Genomic DNA, 15148 nt, shown 5'->3' on the forward strand with positions numbered 1-15148 from the left:
ATAGCTACAGGAATAGATCCTCTTCCATGCTCTACATTATCATTTCTGACTTCAACACTTAATCTTTAGTCACTCTCCCTTGCAGAGAGACTAACCCTGTGTGTATGATCTACTTTTCACTGTCTTGCCAGACAGCAGACTATACATAATGTTCACAGTATCTGTGCCTCAGAGTTTGGCTAAGTAGAGCAGGTCACATACACAAGGAAGCAGCCAAAAAGTAAAACTTACTCACCCCAAAATGTATAAAAGGAAATGCCTGACACAAGCATTAAAACTAAATGCCACCAAACGTATTGAGAGAGTTGATTATACCTTCTTGAATTGACTTTTTAAAACAAATAGTGGATCATGTATTGGCATGGCCAATTAAAAAAACACAGAAATCAATAAAGATGAGTGGATAGTGGAACTTTAAAAGCTGTTTTATTCCTGGCCCCCTCTTGCTTTCAAACTTCAAGGAGTAAACCAAGATCTCTGTTGCTTTTTTAGTATAGATAAATATAACTCACTTAACGTCATTTGTCCCATTAAAATAGAAGACCAATGTTACATACACATCAGCATTTGAAAAGTATCAATATCTCATATGTATCTCAAAATCATTAAAAGCATGCCCTATTTGGAAGTACTTTTGAAAGTTTTGTAATAGTAATAAATTCTTATTTGTTGTGCATCTTGATTTTTTATGACTACCAGTACAGATAATTTACTTCAAAAATGTATCTGCCTGTTTCCAAGCCCCAAACTGCATGATTATCCCATAATCTTAAAGCTCCCCGGACAGAATTTTAGGAAGTCTTGTTTTTTTCAACCTGCCACAAAATACTGAGATTTTTCCAAATATCAATCTACTTATTTCTTGAGATGCCACCTTACATTTATAGCTGCTTCATATATGATTTTGATTTAAATTTAATCTAGTAGTAATTTTCTGATATAAAGTTTAAGCCAGAAAAATATTCAATAACATTGTGAAGATTATACTTAGCATTCATTGATTGCTTATGAGTATTTAGATTTCAAATAATAGATAAATGTTTAAAACAGATCAGTTCCCCTCTAAACTCCCCTTATGAGCATTATAAACTTTTAATAAACTCAAAGAATTTTGACTTATAGTAGTATATATTGATTAATTTGATTATTTATAAAACTCTTTACTATTTGAAATACTTTATTAGTATACAAAAAATAATGCTGGTGGCATGGGCCTTGAGCTGCAGAGTTAAAATTCTAATGTGGCCATTGGACTGAATGACATCTGAAAGAGATATCAATTACTTTTATTATATTGAAAGGAAAGATATTACTGATCTGTTAAAAAATTGCTGATTTTTTACTGTTTTTGACCTGCAAAATAGCCATTTTATGTGGTTTAAATTTATAATTTTATGAGGGAATTCTCACAGGCTGAGTTGAGTGATGAGATTTGGCTCCTTGATGTTGGCTAGGTTCAGATGTGTCAAGAATGGATGTGAGTTGCAGTGGCTCCCACCCGGAGTCAGACAGCCCCAGAGGAAAGATATAAGTCAGGGCTGTATCTTCACTGACTTGTCCAGAGTGAAGAGATTCCCTGCTGACTGCTTGATTACTCCAAGTGGTCAATTGATTATTCTCATGTAAACAGTGAAAACAACTCAAAGGGTAATTACTGCTGCTTCTGCTGGCCTGCACTGGCTTCTTACTGTTCCTTTTTAGATTTTATTCTGAAATACTGCTTTGGACTTGTATTTAGACAGAGGGAGAAATAAAAGGGCATTCATTCTACTAAAGTGAAAGTCAAGCTTTAAGGGCAGCTCCTCATAGGAACTAAACCTTTTCACTCAGGAGAGTCCTAACAGAATGTTCTTCCTCCTGTGTCTTGACATCCATTAAACACTAAACAATGTTGACTGATATGCTAACTCTAAATACCCCAGTGTTAGAAGCTTTATATTTTTATTAAGAATTCTATTTACTATAGAATTTATTTTATGCATGTTGGACTTCAATTCTTTCTTCAGAAATTATATCATTCCTTAATGTATTTTGTAAGTATAGCAAATTTATACTGCAGCAGGTGTTACTGGAATATGGTATCAAATGCATTATTCCTTCTCATTGATAAATAAAACCTTTTTTTAAGATTTTATTTATTTATTCATGAAAGACACAGCGAGGGAGAGAGGCAGAGACACAGGTAGAGGGAAAGACAGGCTCCATGCAGGGAGCCTGATGCAGAATTCGATCCCGGGACTCCAGGATCATGCCTTAGGCCAAAGGCAGGCACTAAACCACTGAGCCACCCAGGGATCCCCTAAATAAAAGAAATCTTAGAAAATAAATAAATAAAAAGAATTAAACGCATTAATCCTAAAATTATAACCCTCACACCAAGAAACTCTATTTTTTAGGCAGGTACCATTTAAATATACATGTTTATTGTCGTTTCAGCAAAAAGTTTCACCAATTTAAGAAACTCAGTCATTCCACATAATCATGGGGCCATAAGAATAAAGTAAATAGAACTGAATCCAGAGTTCTCTGTTAGGTTGCTATGTCCCTCTTTTGAGTTATTCATAATAGTTTTAAAACTGAGTGGATAACCAAATATTATCAAAATCATATTTGTATGGCAAATTATGAAGTGCTGCAGTCACTTTACAGAGGTGAGATGCATGCCCCAAGCCAAAATTTTGTTTGGATGCTCAAACCAATATTACCATGCATGTTCTAAGAGGGGATGAAAAGTTCTATTACCATATTTAATACAGCCTTTGTGGAAAGCCAGACTCCCAACTGGTTTCAAATGGCTTGAGTGAGCAGATATAATAGGTGAGTTATATTTGTGTAAAAGAATGTATTTCCTTATGCACACTCATGAAAATGTGGAATTTGGGGAGATCTGATTTCTATTTTTTTAAATTGAGATGTAATTGATGTATGACCTTATATTAGTTTCAAGTGTATGCCATGATGATTCCATATTTGTATACTTTGCCAAATGATCACAGTCTATTTTTCTTGCTCATGAATGTATTATTTTTTTAGTTTTCTTCTGTGTTCTACGTTCTAAACTTCAATAAATGTGATTATTTATATAGTCGGTTTTCATTTGTAAAATTAGCTATTGTTGGTGAAGAAGTCTATTTAGCAAAAATATTGTACTAAAATCAATTTTTGTTTGATTTTTCCCTCCTTTTGAATAGTAATTGTAAAATACCTTGGTAAAATTAAGATCATTAAGGCCAATGGAATTCTTCCCAAAGACAGATGTGAGACAAATAATAATCTACATAACTACATTTATCTGTAAATGGTAGTCACTAAAATTTTTACAATATGGAAATTAGGAATAGTTTGAGTAAAATATATTCTAGGAGATAGAGTTCCCTTGCAAAATTATCCTCTTTGACAATGACACATTTGTAATTTTTCACTCACATCCAATTCCTGCTTTGTCAGAAATTTTTAATGAGATATTTCCCTGAAATTTACTTTCTTCATCAATTTCTTCAGTGACATATGTGTCATATATGTTTGTGATTTTATAATCTAACTAAAGATGAGGAATTGCGTCTAAATGTGAATAAGAAATGAAAAGACAATGTTAAGTATTTTCTTTGAATTTGTTACATATTCTGGACTCAGTTAAGGATTGGGTAGCACTGCAGGAAAATTTATGCATATCCTTAACTCTGGCCATGTCACATAGATATTATTAAATGCACTTCTAATAAACCTCTTGTTCCCACTATTTGTTTCTCTTTACTTTCACTTATACCCTGGCGTTTTAGTGAATTGATGTCCTAATTTTCTCTATTTACCTTTTTCTTAAAAACTTATATGGTCATTTTGTTTTGCAATTTTTTTTCAACCTACACTGCACTCATACTCTAGTCTGCTTTTCTCTCTCATTCCTACAAATGTTCTCCCTCTATAAATCCAGTTGCTACTTTTTTGCTTTTTGATCCTTAACTACCACTTTTAGAACTCCTCCTCTACTCAGGTATTACTTCATTTTCACTGTCTTGTCAAACTCACTTATTGGTCACTGCATGCTTTCCTCACTGATCTTGACTTGTCACAAGATTACATGAATTCCTCTGACCCTATCTCCCTTACACTGAATAACTCAGTCGGGATCACACCTAGAAGTGAAGGTCCATATCTCTATCTGCCGCGCACAAACATTTAAAGGAACATATAGGGACGCCTGGGTGGCTCAGCAGTTGAGCATCTACCTTTGGCTCATGGCCTGATTCCAGGATCCTGGATTGAGTCCCACATCAGGCTCCCTAGGAAGAGACTGCTTCTCTCTCTGCCTATGTCTCTGCCTCTCTCTCTCTCTGTGTCTTTCATGAATAAATAAATAATCTTTTTTTTTAAAGGAATATATAGGCATTGAACCTATTATCATTCTAAATAAACTGAATGCAAAATCTTAGTTATCTCTGTCATGTGTCTTCCACATAAAAAATAAGTTTTTGAAACCTATTTTAGTTGTATCTTTCCATTTATTTCTTGGCCACTGCCATGGCATAGGGCCCATATTATCCCCACTTGGACTCCATTTTCACCTCTACTCCTACCAAAATAATCTTCCCAAAGTATACATCGGAACTCAATAATTTCTTATCTCATGATTTTTAGCCTTGCATTTAAGAACTTTTATAATACGGCTTCCTAATATTCTTTTATACTCTTCCTCCCCACCCTTTTAAAAAATATTTTATCTATTTATTCATGAGAGACACAGAGAGGCAGAGACATAGGCAGAGGGAGAAGCAGGCTCCCTGTAGGGAGCTTGATGCTGGACTCAATCCCAGGACCCTGGGATCATGACCTGAGACAAAGGCAGAGATTCAACCACTGAGCCACCCAAGTGCTCCTTCTTCTCCTCTTTTATACATTCTTACGTTACAGCCAGCTTGAAGCTTCTTTTTTTTTTTTTTTACTTGCATGCTTTCAGTTTACTAACAAAGTTGTTCATTATCTATAATTCCTCCACCCTTTATTCCTGATTTTTCAAAAATTACTAGCATTTCAAAGTAAAAAATTTATGTTGTAAATCAATTATTTCTCCTTCATAGTATTTTTCCAGATTATCTACTGAAAGCAATCTTTCTTATGATTCAATTTTAATCATTTTTTGCTTACCTATTTAAAGAACATTTTTTTTCATTAAATTCTTTGACAATTATTAATGTTCGAGATTTTTTTCTACTTAATTATAAATTATTTTTTAAAGATTATTTACTTATTTATTCATGAGAGACAGAGAGAAAGAGAGAGAGAGAGAGAGAGAGAGAGAGGCAGAGACACAGGGAAGGGGAGAAGCAGGCTCCATGCAGGGAGCCCGATGTGGGACTCGATCCCAGGTCTCCAGGATCAGGCCTGGCCTGAAGGCGGCACTAAATGCTGAGCTACCAGGCTGCCCTTAATTATAAATTATTGAGGGCACCTTTTGTAACATATCCATTATTTTATGCCTTACTATACTTTGAACTTTTTTTTTAGTAATACATATATTGGATTGATTAAACTAATGAGTTAGACAAAATAATTTATTTTAAAATACTCTAATTTTTCAATTATCTCATTGTCTAACAGTGAAATCTATTTACCATTTTCTCACTGACAATTTAATTAATAAAAAATTCATTTTATTTGTTAAATTTGAAATAGATTAAAGGTATATTTAATTTGTAATTTTCTCATTTTACTAGTATTTATATGACACATAAGCTCACATCTCTCCTTTTTAGAACAAATCCTATACTTTCAAAGAAAAATGAAATTAGTAATTTGTAAACAAATAAATGGATCTATTGATTGACAAAAATAGCACTCAACAATCACAATTGTGAATTCTTAAAGAGATTGTGCTAAAATAAAAAGAAATAAGAGTTTGAGACTCATGCTGGGTGTAAAGATTACTTAATTATGTATTTTTTTAAAAAGAAAAGAAAATAATTTATTCACATAAAGTTACTCTTCAGACTAAATTTTGATGATTCTCAAATGAATTTTCAAGTACTCTCTATTTTCTTTGGATTTTTTAATTGCAGGAATTAACTTCACAAAGAAGTAGACTAAGTAAGTATCATCAATTTGTTATATGAAAAAAGTAGAGCTCCAAATAATTCTTGTGAACTAAACTATTTTCCTTCTCAACCTCTCAGGAGTGTTAGGAATCTAGCTTTGGAGAAATTGTATGTCAGCTTGGATATTCTCTTCGTCTGCTCCTTCCCCTACTCACTGTCTCTATCTCTTTCTCTCAAATAAATAAATTAAAAAAAAAATAAAAAGAAGAAGAAGAAAAGGAGTATCACCAAAGAATATACATCACTCTTATTAACAGATAGGGGCCCCTTTCAATGGAAAATAAGCCCAAATCTGCTTCCCCTAGACTAATATAAAATCTCTCATTCCTCTTTGCTCTTCTTTTATCCATTCAGCCTTATACAGAGAAACACTCTTTTAAAAATGTAAATTAGGTCCTTTTATCCATGTTTAAGCTTTTGGATGGGTTTTCATTGCTCTTAAAATACAATCTACACTTCTTTCCATGATCAAAAAGTCTGATTAACCTCAATCTGCCTAAATCTCCAACATCACTCCTTACTATTGCTACTCTATCTTTATCTATCCTGTCCCATTGACATCCTTTCTCAGTTCCTTAATAAAGCCAGGCGTTTTGTAGTGTCCAAGAGTTCTATCAGTTTGCTCTTCTCACAGCTCTTCTCATGTTTGACTCATATTAACTATTTGGCTCACATTGTCATATCTTTAGGGAGATCTTCCATTTTTATTCACAGAAGTAAATCCAATTAAGCACACAGACAGACACACACAAGTAGTTGATTCTCATAACCAAATACTCAATGGAAGAATAGTATTTTCCAAGACATACCATTGATTGTTGTTACCAAAGATAAGATATTAAATATTATCAGATATTTAAATTTGTTGAATGATTCTAAGAAAAGACTAAGTATACAAACTAATTATATTGGAGGAAATACAGCTGATATGTTCTCCAATTTAAAAGATTCACTTAAAGCACACCATCATAAAATGCTGAGTAAAAAACTATTGGGCCAAGACTTGATGAATATGAATCCATATTTTCTTATACCAAAATTAATAACCTTGTCATTATACTACATTTCATTCTGAAATAAAATCAAGCAAGCAAATAAATAAACATAAGCAACCAAAAAACCCATTTCCATCAGAAGCAATGATCTGGAGGAAGAGACTTATAAGTATTTAGGGAAATCATTATTCCCACTTTGGATGTTTCCTACTACATGGAGGGTTACCCATTAACATGACACTCCCAGCCCCATCTCCCTCACCCTTACCCATTTACTTCTACTCTTAGTAGAAAGGTGATCTCTTTTATTGGTAAACTAAAGAGGAAATGGAAATATGTATCTTGGCTTCTTCTTGTTTTCAGGATTTGTCTTGCTGGACAACAGACTACTTTGAGGGCTGCTTTTCCATGTCATAAATTATCCAAGTGCCAGTCCTCAGATTGGGCCTGTGGTTGCTAGCACGCCATGTGAGTAGGTTAGAAATCATTCCTTGTCCTTTTTCAGTGTTAGGAAATCCATTACTGTGACATGCCCAAACCTCATTGTGTGAATCAACTATCTCAATAATGAAAATGATGTGTAGATCTATATGTGTCTTGTCCCTTATGTCTGTTTCTCAGTCAATTCAGAACTTGGGCAAGAAAAACAAAAATGTAACTTCTGTGACCCAAATATCAAAGAAGTATGAATAAAGAATAATGAGATAGGACTTAGGAAAATGCGACTTTGCAAATGGTACCTAACAAATACCATGATATATGATAAAGGAAGGTCTTAATTAGAAAACCACTTCCAGGGATGCCTGTGTGACTCAGCGGTAGAGATGAGCTACTGCCTTTGGCTCAGGGCCTGACCCCAGTCCAGAGATCAAGTCCCGCATTGGGCTCCCCACAGGGAGTCTGTTTCTCCTTTTGCCTATGTCTCTACCTCTCTCTGTGTCTCTCATGAATAAATTTTAAAAAATCTTTAAAAGAAAAAAGAAAACCACTTTCAGTTTTAAAAGTGTCTAAATCCAAGTTGTACTGTGGGTTTATTCTATTCAATCAAAACTACAATAAGGTAAATAGATAAGGTAATTCAAATTCTACATATAAAGTAAGTCGCTGCTGTGGTTGGCCCATGTGCCTACACAATTCTTAAGGGCTTTTTAAGACAGGCCCATCTGCCTTTGTAAGATAATTTCCTTGATTTGTCAAATACTAAAACACTACTCTTTTTCAAGTTCTACCTCAATTTTGTAGAAAATCTAGCACTGAAAATCAAGTTAATGTCATATTTTTATAGTTTTTCTATTGTTTTGAACTATTATTTAAATATTTTACTTTTCATATGTTCCTTCAGTTGATTAAATATTATGTCAGTTACATTAGACTTTTTTATGCAAACTTTACCATGGATTATAAATTTCTGTATCTCTATAGTAGCTTGTATTGCTTCCTAGAGCTAGTGTATATCTTAATTAATTATTGTTGGTTTTATCTTTTAATGCATAGCATAGCAAAAATCCAATTGTAGTGAAAAAGAGCACATGCAATCCCTATATTTCAACTTTACTATCAGTTAAATAAGCCGATCAGAAAATATGTTGTGCAGTGAGGAAAGTATATTTATGGAAAAGAAGCAGGATGAATAAGAAAGTTGAATAGATAACATTTTTAAAAAAGAGAATAGGTGCTTAATCAATCAATCAATAAACATTTATCTGGAACCTACTCTATGACAGGCACTGTGCCTCAATGCTGTGGATACATCCCTGAACAAGTCAAATATGTACTCCTGTCTTCACAAACTTAGAGTGTAAAAAGAAAAAATAAATAGGAAAAATGATGACAACCCATTTGATTGACCATGTGATAACCCATATATTGAATGTTAGGTAATCTTGAAGACAGTCCACAGCTTAAACACAGAAGCTCTGCATACATTTTCTCAGCAAAAAAAGTGCAGAGAATGAGATTCATCATGTCAGTATGTTGGTGTGCCAGTTTGCATTTATGTAAGAGGCAAATTCCAAACTGAATTTATATGTTAAATTAATTTAAATACCAGAAATATAGTCTTCCCTCTGCAAAAAATAAAATAAATAAAATAAAAAATAAAAAATAAATAAAAAGTAATGTCACCATAAATTTTCACTATTACTGAGCCATAGCCAAGCAAAAGAAACAATGCACTTTACCATCCAGGGGGATATTTTGAATCTACACCAAAAAATGGGAGGATTTTCTTATCTTCAGGATAGAGCCTTAATAATTTGACCATTACTGGCCACTGAATGTCTGTATGGAAAAAATAGAATGCAGTGAGGCATTATTTGGAGTTGGACATTTTACGGTGTAGGATGTAGGAAACAAAACAGATATAAATTGTGTTTTCCTCAAGAAACCATTTTAAGTAGTTTTATTGTGAACTCATAGAAGTCAATTTAATTGACTAATCATCAAAGAGATTAAAAAACAAGAAAAACAAACAAAAAAAACAAGGAATGAGACATAGTTAAAGAGCATTCTGTTAGTCTCATTTGAAATTTTTCAACTGTATCTAGTTATCAACTTAAATCAGAGGTGGCTAAGGAGGGAACATAACAGTGGGTCAGAGAACAGGCAAAAGTGGCGATGCATAATGTGATATGTATGGGGATGTCTTGAAGGCTGGATAATGTACGTTTGTGTTACAAATTTATTGATCTAGTTGGTGTAGTTATAAACAATTTCTGCAGAGACTCTTTGTCTTAAAGTGTTTATTTTGTTTTTGTTGAAATTATATGTCACCGTGTAAGATCCAAGAAGAAGATTCTAACAAAAAAATAAATTTACTTTTTGCTTGCATGCCTCTATTGAATATAATTTTATAAATCTTTCCTTGCATTTGTGCAGAGATAAGAATAGACTTATTGACAAAAAAAATATGAAAATAGATCACTCAACCCATGTTTTAATATTCTGACATCTGGATTTGCAGTATCTTTCACAGAGGTAGCTTTTTCTTTTTTTTCTATTTTCATATATTCTTGAAAATTTCTATGTACTTATGAGGCAAATTATATCCTATGTTTACATCATCCTGCTAATTATATTCAAATGATTATTTTAAAATGTTTTCATTCATCAGAAGAATGACATTCCAACATTCACCATATATTACGGTGTAATAAAACTATCTTATGTATTAGTATTAATACAACAAGCTTTTAAACTACCAGATTCTGCTAATATTTTATCTAATGTAAGACAAAAATGGTTCAATTTCTCCACAAATCATTTGGATGTGGGATGAAATTGACTGCATTGATCTGTTGTTCTGCTAGCAGCTCTGTGGGGCAGAGCTGGGCAAATGGAAGAGCTCTTTTCTGCATCCTGGCTTACTATCTGAATAGTGACCATATCAATTATTAGCAACACTTGTCATCTGCCTTGTGTTCTTAGAGGCAGCATTAATCTTTTTGCCAAATGAAATCATCGCTATGAGAGCATAGGAAATGTCATACTGGGTTACACAAGCAATCCTTCTAATCCTAAATTCATTCTTGACAGAGATTTTTAGTACTATTTTATGGAATAATATGGCTGTACCACATGACATCAAGATTTTTAAATTTAAGATACATTGGATACATCTTAATTTTGCATTATCAGCTTACTTTAAAAATTTTATAAGTTTATGTAATCATTTCAAGTTTACTTATGTAGTATATCTTAGCATAATATAGCAAATATCAAAGGATAATAATTTTGTCATTTGGTAAATAAATAAAAGTGGACTAATCTCTTATACTAGGGTTTTCCAGAGAAATACAACCAATAGGATTCAGTATATAGAATGAGATTTATTATAAAGAATTGTCTCACATTATTTTTTTAATATTTTATTTATTTATTCATGATAGACATACACAGAGAGATTGAGAGAGAGAGGCAGAGACACAGGCAGAGGGAGAAGCAAGCTCCATGCAGGGAGCCTGATGTGGGACTGGATCCTGGGTCTCCAGGATCAGGCCCTGGGCTGAGGGCAGTGCTAAACCGCTGTGGCTCACATTATTATGGAGACTGGAAAGCCTAAAAACTGTAGTATGGGTATGTAAGCTCAAGACTCAGGAGAACAGATGGTCCAAGGGCTAGAAGGCAGAAAATCGGCGGGGGGGAGGGTGACTTTCTATGTCTAGTCTGAAAGCAGTCAAATGGAGAATTTCCTTTTGCCCAGGAAGGCCTATCTTTTTGTTTCATTCAGGACTTCAAACCAATAAAAAAAAAAAAAAAAAAAAAAAAGGACTTCAAGTTATTGAATGAGGCCTACTCACATAATGGAGACCAATCTGCTTTACTCAAAGTTCACCTATTTAAGTGTTAATCTCATCCCAAGGCACCTTTCAAGCTGATGCACAAAATTAAATATCACACCCTGTTAACTGCATTTCTGCCTTGTATTTGTTAGCAGTGTTTGAACACCCTCATGTTAAAATCACATTTTTTTTAATCTGATGCTCATTTTGTAATTCTCCCTGCATGTTCAGATCTCTGGGTATGACACACAGCAGGTATGATTTTTAAAATAACAACAACAACAACCAGGTGGGGATAGTTATTTTTAATAACTTACTCTAAGCTTTTTCTTCATTTTTGCAAAATGCAAAAAAACTTAATGTAGTCAATTTGACATAAACTTGCTTTATTATTTCTTGTTCTATATAAGCTTCAATTCAGTTATTTCAGGATATTTGCCTAGTTACTTTGCCTTCCTAGGACAGTGTTTATGTTTCTGGAAGTTTACATTCTGTGAAGGCATCAAGGAAAGCATCTGGTCATCACTAGTGCCTGGCATTTGGGATCTGGCTGAGGCCTAGATACATTTGGTTATAGGGGGCCCTCTTTATCCATAGCAGCATCTGCTAAGATGGTTGTCCTCCCAACTGGTCATGAGGGACAGAATCTATGCAGCTAAGGCTCCTTCAAGATCTGCAAGATTTCCCTTTTATTACACTATCCATGTACCTGGATGTCACAGGAATATTTAGCTCTTTCTTCATTCAACTCTAGGGTAACAAGAAGTTTGTGCATCTGTCACGTCCTTCTTCCTCCTGTTCTGCACACAGCCTTAGTGTTGTAACACCAAAGTGGTGCTGGGAAATTTTGCAGGAGTTTGCACCTTCCAGAGACTAGCAGAGAGTCAGGAAACAAAATTCTATCCACGTTCAGATTTCAGATAAACGTTCCTAGAGGTCATATCATATTCTTGCCCCAGTGATGAGAAGGCTAAGGGAGACTAGACACAAACAGTCTCTCAAGCATTCCATTACCACCTACCTCTATTCTTTATGTTCCTGTTTTTTTTTCCCTCTCCTTCCCTCCTGTTTTGAAAATTATGCTAATCCTTAGGTAAGAGAGATGATAATAACACCAATATGCATTTTCACAAATCAAAGTTATTGAACATATTTTGACCTGCTGATATAGAAGAGCCAGGATTTAGATATGCAAAACATTTTCCTATACATGATTATTAAAATCATTAAGAAATACTGCAGGAGGTTTATAAGGACAGAATTGGCACTTATTTTTTTTTACCATTTTTCCTCATGTTTTTGTGGCAGCAAACCTACACTGATGTAGGATATGAGACTTACAAAGAAAAAAATTAATAAGGAAGAAAATCACATCTATTCATATTGCAGTTAGAGCTGGAGAATAAAACATGTTTATCTCTACTCCATTCTCAAATCCTGCTCTTATAATACTATAAAAGCAGTATAAAGAGACAAGGACAATTAGAACTTAGAGGTGACCAGAGTAGATGAGAAATGTCAAATTATCTGTTTATGATGTTTTGCAGATGGATGAATGATAATTGACTTAGATTAAAGCTTCTATTTTTCCCTTGAATAAGAACCTGTAATACAGAAAGCCATGTAAAGTTCTTTGTGCCACAAAATCCATGAATGTCATAAGAAATCCAGGTAACCATACTTTTGAAAGTATGTCATTGAATATGACTAAAAAGATAATTGGTGAAACATAATATGTTATAGGTAGATTCCAAATATTTTACCTCCACTCCAAACAGCCCAGTGATTGACGGCTTCACAGCAATAGAAGACAAGTATTACTGCCAGTGGAAGTTGAACAAGGGATTCTGCATTTTAGGAAAACATGTTTAGCTAAAAGAAGGAAAAAAATAAATAATAATTCTGTATATTGAATGGTAAAACTCAGCATTTTTATTATTAGGTTCCAGAATGCTTGCTGTCACCCTCAAATCTCTGACAATAAAAGAATACCTTCTGGAAAAACTGGTAAACCTAAGAGACATGTACCAACATTAGCATTTGAGAATCTTTCAACAAAATGGTCGATTATCCCAAGATCACCTTAATATTAGGCACTCTATTGACAAACTCTGTCCAAGAAAACAGACTATTCCTAAATATGATAACTATTCAAGAATAACTGAGCATTTCAAAAGCAGTTACAAAAGAAAAGGGTGGGGGAGAACAAAGTAAAAATAAATAGAGAAATACAGAAAGCAAGAAAAATGAAACATATTTGTGTAACATAGTTAATAACATCCTCAAATATAAAATATAGTATTACATTAATTAAACAAAACTAGGATGTCTAGGAAAAGAAACACAAAGATAAGGGAGGAGAAAAGCCTTGAAAATAACATTTAAATATACATAAGACTAAAAGTAGATACAATATTGTATAAAATGTGATAGAAAAAAATAAAAGCTTAATTGATGATAATGTTGGGACCATCTCTTAAAAAGACAAAAGAAAATAAAAATACAAAACAGAAAATAGTAGAGAGGAAAAAAAACAGAAGATCTGCTGGGAGGTAAAAGACTGAAGTAATATAGTTTCCACATAAAATATGTGAGGAAATTATTCAAAGTATTAATAAAAGAAATTATGGAAGGAGTCCACTGAATGCATAGCAAAATAAATTAAGAGAATAAAGCATAACACTATGATATTTTAGAATACTAGGCATAAAAAGAGAATAAAGAGTTGTCATACAAGATTTCCACACTCTAGTTTCTTCACTATAAATAAGAACCTAAAAATATGTTCTACCCATTGTTTACACAGATAATCATTTGTCCTTGTAACTGATGTTCTTGGATGTGTCAGGAGTTATAAGAAGTCTCTACTGGAAACCAGTAAGTAGAAATTAATTCTTACACTGTGCTTCCATGTCACAGCTTTGGTTGTTGATTAGATTAAGTGCTTTGCTAGTTGTTTTCTCAGCCTAGACTTTCTTCTTGAACCTTTATTCATCCTCATGTCAGAATCACACAGCAGCCATTTTTCCATTTTTATCTGAAGCTCATGCTCCAATTCATTATTTTTAAATATTTATTGAACATCTCATCAAGATTGATCCATTGGTACTTCAGACTCTGTAGTTAATATAGAATTCTGTATTATTTAGGCAATTACTAATATTACCAAGGAGATTCAACTAGTTGCCTTGCCAATGCCATTCTCTCCTTTCTACTTACCAATAAAACTCTTGTATTTGTGACAATGTACCCAGATTAAGATTACATCTCCTGGACTGCATTGCAGTTACACATGATTATGAAACTAACTTTTCCCAGATTAAGATTACATGTCCTGGACTACATTGCAGTTACACATGATTATGAAACTAACTTTTCCTCAATGAAATGTAAACTGTATTTGTTGTGCAGGATTTCTGAAAATGCTTCTTAAAATTGAGACAGACAGCTGAGAAACATTTTTGTTCTTCCTTCCACTTCTTGCCTACAATAGTGCGTAATATACGTATTAAAGCAATTACATCTTTACTTAAAAACTTTCTCCTAAAGGAACTACTATTTTTCATTGGTGAATTCCATCAACATTTATGAACAAAATAACATCAATTTGACCCAATTTTCCCAAAAAAAGTAGAAGAAAAATGAACATTTCCCATCTCATTCTATAAGGCTAGTATTAATCAAACACAATTATGAACACATATATTAATATAAACATATATGACTTAATATCTGTACTTATATATCCCAACTCTATTTACTGAAGGCCCAGAAAAAATGACAC

Source organism: Canis lupus, chromosome 7 (assembly GCF_048164855.1).
Source record: "Canis lupus baileyi chromosome 7, mCanLup2.hap1, whole genome shotgun sequence".
Classification (NCBI taxonomy): domain Eukaryota; kingdom Metazoa; phylum Chordata; class Mammalia; order Carnivora; family Canidae; genus Canis; species Canis lupus.